Source organism: Nansenia antarctica (assembly GCF_963989245.1).
Source record: "Nansenia antarctica genome assembly, chromosome: 13".
In the NCBI taxonomy this organism is placed as follows: domain Eukaryota; kingdom Metazoa; phylum Chordata; class Actinopteri; order Argentiniformes; family Microstomatidae; genus Nansenia; species Nansenia antarctica.
The window spans coordinates 24628129-24635628 of NC_137683.1; positions in this window are offsets into that span (position 1 = coordinate 24628129).

Here is a 7500-nt window from a genome sequence, read left to right on the forward strand (position 1 = left end):
TCTCTCTCTCTCTCTCTCTCTCTCCATTTCTCACTCAGGCACTGGGAAAGTGTACTCTCTCTCTGTGAATGAGAGCCAGTTCAATTTGCATCGCTCCTACACGATACAGCTGTCTCTGAAGACGATGACCAGCTTGCTGCCTCACCTGCCCATTGCACAGATCCATGCCAGCTGTAGGAGTTGTCTCTACCTTACAGGTAAACACGGGATTGCAGATAGCAACATTACAAGGTCGATAGAGATCTGTGTGATTCTATGCCCTCTAAAGGGATCATTTTTGGAGATTGTAACTTGGAGAATTGTAGGCATATAGTAATCGATAGTAACCTATGACACTGACCTGGGGTAAAAAGGATTTGCTACCATACACTGTAACTGTGACATAAAAGTATCTCTCTCTCTCTTTGTCTCTCTGTCTCTGTCCCTCTCTGTCTCTGTCTCTCTCTCTCTCTCTCTCTCTCTCTCTCTCTCTCTCTCTCTCTCTCTCTCTCTCTCTCTCTCTCTCTCTCTCTCTGTGTCTCTCTTTCTCCCTTCCTCTGCTCTCTCTCCATCTCCTCCTCTCAGCCGAGGGGTCGGTCTATCTGGAGGTAAGCACCTCTGGTGTGCATCGCCAACTGTTTGGATCCCAGAGGGGCTTCGACCCTCAACACCTCAACCCTGTGCTCCTCTCTCTGCCCTACAAGGTACTGATCCCCTTGTCCATTCATCCATCAACATTGTGTCAAATCAAGGAGTAGATTTATGCCAAATATAGAGTAAAAGACCAGTCAAAGCAGTCTGCATAAAACGTATATAGAAAAAAATGTGCAGAATTTCCTGCACGGTTACAGGAAGTTCTTTTTTCGCCATTCCTCTGTCTGTGTCTCTATTCGGTTGTTAAGTCTGACGTCAAATGTGACGTTTAGCAATTTCCGGGTCCAAACCAGAAATTCCCTGCACCATAATACCAGTGTACTACAGCGGTAGAATGACAGTTCAATCGTTTTTTAGACTCGGATCTATTCATACAACAAGGGACGCAGCACTTTCCCGTTTTCCCCATATTTTTCAGTGTCTTTGAGCCTCGGAAAAGCGCTATATAAATATAATGAATTATTATTATTATTACTGAGGCATTTCGAAGACAGCGCCTCAGCCAACTTTGGACCCGGAAACACGTCACGACTTAACAACCGAATTGTAATATGTCTTCTTCTCTCCTCGTTGTTCTATGCTAGGTGGTGAAGTGCTCTCTGGGACTGAGCCACCTGTGTCTGCTGGATGACTGTGGCCGCGTCTACATGCAGGGCAGCAACCGCTATGGACAACTAGGCACCGGCGATAAGATTGACCGTGGACAACCCACCCGGGTGTGTGTATGTGTGTGTGTGTGTGTGTGTGTGTGTGTGTGTGTGTGTGTGTGTGTGTGTGTGTGTGTATGTGTGTGTGTGTGTGTGTGTGTGTGTGTGTGTGTGTGTGTGTGTGTGTGTGTGTGTGCATGCGTGCGTGCGTAAATATAGATTTACATTACATTACATTTGGGGAATTTATCAGATGCCTTTTTATCCAAAGTTTACAACAAATACATCTAAGTGAGTGAATCATCTATATGCTATGCTATGACCAGGGGCCAATGGCACAATGCTAGAAGAATTATAAATATTTTTTTTAAATATAGTAGAGAAACTGTACAGGGGGGTAGTGGGGATGAGGAGGTCTTAAGGAAGGACAGTTAAGATGTAGCCTGAAGAGATGGGTCTTCAATCTACGGCGAAAGTTAATATTAGTTATATTAGATATATTATCAATGGCGTACACCTGTGAGAGTGCATGCTCCTTTAAAAAACAGCCACTATTTGACTCAACTTCCCTGAAACTTCTGCTGTCTAGTTTCCTGTTGCTATTATACAGCCAAGAACAACTTACTCCTTTGAAATAACAATTTGAAATCTGAAATAACTGTTTCCACCTTTCAGGTGGAGCTGTCCATGGCCCCGGTGGAGTTCTTCTGTGGACTGAACCACTCACTGGCCCTCCTTCAGGGGGAGTCTGGTGAGAAGGAGGTGCACGGTTGTGGGTGTGGAGGAGGAGGCCGCCTGCCTGGCTGGTCCAAAGGCAGCGCTGTGTTCGTCAGGCTGAGTGTCGGCGGGGTGAGTGTGCCGTCTTCTTTGTCTCCACGTCAGCTACAGAATCAGAATCAGGATCAGAACCGCTTTTATTACGTCTCATTGTACAAGTACAGAGGAGTTTAAAATCCGTTGGCTTTTGTTCCTCAACATTGGGATTGCAGCATTCAGATACAAAATCACGATAATAAGAATTAACATAAACAAGTTAGATAGGTAATCCCACAGTGATTACAAGTAATACGGTATGAAGAATCTACGTTTGGTATTTCCGTTTTCAAAAAGTTTAAAGTTTGATTTCAAAAAGGGGACACTCATCATGCTCGTTCCCAGTTGCTGCATCCTCCCTTTCTCACACCTCCCTCCCTCCCTCCCTCCCTCCCTCCCTCTCTCCCTCTCTCCCTCCCTCCCTCCCTCCCTCCCTCTCTCCCTCCCTCCCTCCCTCCCTCTCTCCCTCCCTCCCTCCCTCTCTCCCTCCCTCCCTCCCTCTCTCCCTCCCTCCCTCCCTCCCTCCCTCTCTCCCTCCCTCCCTCCCTCCCTCCCTCCCTCCCTTTCTCTCCATCCCAGGTACCCCGGGCCGCCCGCTCCCTCTGGTCCTCCAAGGACTGCCTCTTTCTGCTCAGTTGCCACGACGTCGCAGAGGCCCCCCTGTTCCTCTGGCCCCCTCCCAGAGTGACGGAGGGGGATGAGGAGGAGAGGGAGAGGGAGAGGCTGCGTGGCCAGCTGGCCCGGATGAAGGAGTGCGAGAGCAGGCACGGGCAGATCCACCTGCTCAACGAGGCCGTGCAGAGTCACATGACACTACGCTCCACCCACAGGCACTTCCTGGAGGAAGCGCTGAGCATCATTCATCACGGCTCAGACAGGCCCACGGAGTCATAACTGGACTGACTAAATCATACTTACCATCGCTTTGAACATTATCATTGCTGACCTAAACATCACCACCTCCACCCTCACTATTCTTAGTTACATTATTGAAAAGTGGACGACTCTATAGATTTTTTCTGAATAAATAAACGTTTTCTGCTGCATTCATATTTGTTTTCACTTCATTGTGTTTTCTGTATCCCTGAATAACCTTACCTTGCCCCATAAGGGCAGAACAACATTACCATCTAGCGGTAACTGAAGGAACAGCACACCAAGTGAAAATAATATCGATTCAGATAGTACAGCATAGATACAATGATAGCTTATTTTAATCAAAACATAGTTAGATGGTGTGTTAATCCGTTTCTTGTGTTTTTAATTTTTTTCGGGGGGGGGGGGGGGTTCAAATGTCATAGAAATGTTATAGAATTTAAAAAAATAAAAATAATAATGACCATTTTCAAACTTGACGGATTTTCAAAGGGGTGTGGAATCTTCAGAATAGATGACGCCGCCACTTTCATAAAAAAAACATGCATCTTGGATTCTTTTATTTACACTCAAAGTTCGTCCTGCAGTGATAGACGTTTCTCAACCTAAAAAGCGTATTCTACATTTCCAGAAACAATAACATCATTCCAAGGTAAACCAAATAATGCTTTATTAGCCTTAATGACATTTGTGCTGCACTATCGCGCCCAAGCCGTTATAAGTAAATCAATTCATATTTGTTTTCACTTCATTGTGTTTTCTGTAACCCTGAATAACCTTACCTTGCCCCATAAGGGCAGACCAACATTACCATCTAGCGGTAACTGAAGGAACAGCACACCAAGTGAAAATAATATCGATTCAGATAGTACAGCATAGATACAATGATAGCTTATTTTAATCAAAACATAGTTAAAAGGTGTGTTAATCAGTTTCTTGTGTTTTTATTTTTTTTCGGGGGGGGGGGGGGGGTCAAATGTCATAGAAATATTATAGAATTTAAAAAATATAACATAATAATGACCATTTTCTAACTTGACGGATTTTCAAAGGGGTGTGGAATCTTCAGAATGGATGACGCCGCCACTTTCATAACAAAACATGCATCTTGGATTTTTATTTACACTCAAAATTCGTCCTGCAGTGATAGACATTTCTCAACCTAAAAAGCGTATTCTACATTTCCAGATACAATAACATCATTCCAAGGTAAACCAAATAATGTTTTATTAGCCTTACTGACATTTGTGCTGCACACCAAGTGAAAATAATATCGATTCAGATAGTACAGCATAGATACAATGATAGCTTATTTTAATCAAAACATAGTTAGATGGTGTGTTAATCAGTTTCTTGTGTTTTTTTTTCAAAATTCGTCCTGCAGTGATAGACGTTTCTCAATAACATCATTCCAAGGTAAACCAAATAATGAATGAATGAATGAATTAATTAATTAATTAATTAATTAATGGTCTTTATTGTAATTGATATAGTACAGGTACCATACAACGAAATAATGTTTTATTAGCCTTAATGACATTTGTGCTGCACTATCGCGCCCAAGCCGTTATAAGTAAATCAATTCTACAGCAATAAAAGCCTGGGGTTGTAAAATAATAATAATAATAATAATAATAATAATAATGATAACTTTTATTTGTATAGCAACTTTCCTGCAAACGTTGCAGCTCGACATGTCCCCCCCTCCTCTCAGCTAGAATATGGCTCTTATGCTCCATGTCTTAAGTGAGTGCATGAGTCTTCAGGTTAGGTCTTAAGACGACTTAAGACATCTTGACAGACAAAATGTCTTATTTTGGTTAATTAAGACATCTTAAGACATCTCAAGACAATCTCTCTATCTGCTCTTTCTCAGAACATGGAGATGGTGTCCGCTTACCGTGACCCGTTGCTGGAGTTCTCAGATGCCCTGGCAGAGTGGGGTCGGTGTTTCCAAGCCACGCGTGATAACGGGCGCGGCGGCCGGGATAACAGTGAATTCTGGGGGTACGGACCCCCCCGTTATCCCATGGACCGTTCACCTTACTGGATTCTGCACCTGCTGGACACTGACTGTACTCCTGGACATCCCCCTTCTTTCAGTTTAAGGCTGAATCAGGCTGGCGTGGACCCGTCAGAGCTTGCACACAGTGAGTGCTATGACATAATGTAGGAGGCGGCCTACCACACTTTGATGCCACCATGGCCTACCACACTTTGATGCCACCATGGCCTACCACACTTTCTCTCTCTCTCTCTCTCTCTCTCTCTCTCTCTCTCTCTCTCTCTCTCTCTCTCTCTCTCTCTCTCTCTCTCTCTCTTTCTCTCTCTCTCTCTCTCTCTCTCTCTCTCTCTCTCTCAGTGAGAGGTGAAGGCAAGAGCTTTCTGATGGTGACGGACTCCTCTGGTCTGCCCCTGGGCTTCGACAACCTCCCCCGTGGCTGGTCCGAGTCGCTGGGCGGCGAGAACGTGGCGGGGGGAGACGGGACAGGGGGTCTGGCGGCCATCCAGAGGATGGTGGGACTGCTGAGATACTGCATGGAGGCCCCCATGACAGGAGGGTTGCCACGGCGACCGCACACCCTCCGGGTCAACCACAGGAAACTTCACATGTGAGTAATCCTGGTTTTATTATATAATATCTAATTAACAGAAGTAGAAGCCACACACTCAATTGGATTGGATTTTGTTCCGTTGCCAGCCCCTCACTTACATTTTCTGCGGTGTGCGCTCCCTTCTTTTCTATTATTTATATCATATCACATCTCTCTCTCCCTCTCCCTCTCTCTACCTCTCTCTCTCTCCCTACCTCTCTCTCTCTCTCCTCCTATCTGTGTGTCTCAATTCAATGAAATTCAATTCATTGAATGTCTTTCCCAGGTTGCTGAGCAGGAGTGGCCCAGACCATCCTGAAGGTGGTCCTCTGGCCCCAGGCCCTGGGCGGCTGGGGCCCCACAGCGGTGGAGGAGCATGATGGAATAGATGAGGACTCTTTAGCATGCGCTTGCCTCCCACGCACTACTGTCATGTGTGTAAGAAATACTCCTTCACCAGTCAGCTGAAACCATGGTAAGGCGAGGGGGGAGAGAGAGAGAGAGAGAGAGAGAGAGAGAGAGAGAGAGAGAGAGAGAGAGAGAGGGAGAGAGTGAGAGAGTGAGAGAGAGAGAGAGAGAGACAGAGAGAGAGAGAGAGAGAGAGAGAGTAAGCAATCCTGCCTACTTTACTGTTTTTTGTGAGTGACTTTACAATACAAATGAAAGCTGCACCGCCGACTGTGACACCTCTCTTAAAAGTGTTGCTGTGCTAAATAGGCTTAAGATTAGCTGAGCGCAGCACTGCCGGAGCCTGCTGAGACAGATGGCGGAGGGTGTTTTTCCACCAGCGGGGCCATTTGGTTAAGAATAGTGGATTTCCTTTCACTCTATATCCTTGACATGCACTTTTTCTTCTCTAGTTCCACAGCCGTCCATAGCCTAGTTACAGCGGCTGATTCTGCTTTCGCCAACACTCTTTTTGGTGTATTGCCAAATTACGGAAAACCCCCAACACAAGGGGCTAGCGAAAGCAGAAACAAGAGGCTTTCATTGCTATTCTATACGGATGCACTTTTAAAACGTTTTCTGGTGCAGTAACTTTTGGTATTGTTTCTGATGAAGTGGTTCTCTTTTTAGCAGAAGTGTTTCACGACCAGGATCCCCACTAACGGTATCTTGTCAAACGTTCTCAAAACCATTTACACAACCTCTTTCTGTTTCAATGCATTCTTTTGTCCCTGCCTCTCTCCCTTTTCTGTGTTCCTTTTCTTTTATTCCCCTGTCCAACTGTTTTCCCTCTGTTGGACTCGGCCTATCCTGCCTACCCCTCCCTTGCTTGTGGGTTTCTCTGTGTCTGTCTGCATGTTTCTGCCTGTCTGTCTGCCTGTCTGTCTGTCTGCCTGTCTGTCTGCCTGTCTGTCTGTCTGCCTGTCTGTCTGCCTGTCTGCCTGTCTGTCTGCCTGTCTGTCTGTCTGTCTGTCTGTCTCTCTCTCTCTCTCTCTCTCTCTCTCTCTCTCTCTCTCTCTCTCTCTCTCTCTCTCTCTCTCTCTCTCTCTCTCTCTCTCTCTCTCTTTTTTGTCCCCCCCCCCCCCACACAGCTCCAAGTGCAAGGCTGTCCTGTACTGCTCAGACCAGTGTTCCCGGTCCGACCGAGTCCGCTGCCCAGAGGACGCGGGTCACGACCACTGGTGTGACCGACTGGCCAGCTACATGAGCCGCACGGCCCAGCTGGCCGCCATGCCGTTCACCTACGCCCACGGTACAGTAGGGGGCGCAATGACGAACAGCAGCTTCACTGAAGCTTCTTTCACTTCCTCCACGGTCCATATCATGTGTCAATTTACATCAGGCTTACTTTTGTACTTTTTTTTGGTGATGTTTTGACACTATGGGCCGGTTTCAGAGACAAGGCTTAAGCCTAGTCCTAGACTAAAAAACATCTTCAATGGAGATTTTACATTGAAAGTGTGATTTAGTCCAGGACTAGGCTTAAGCCT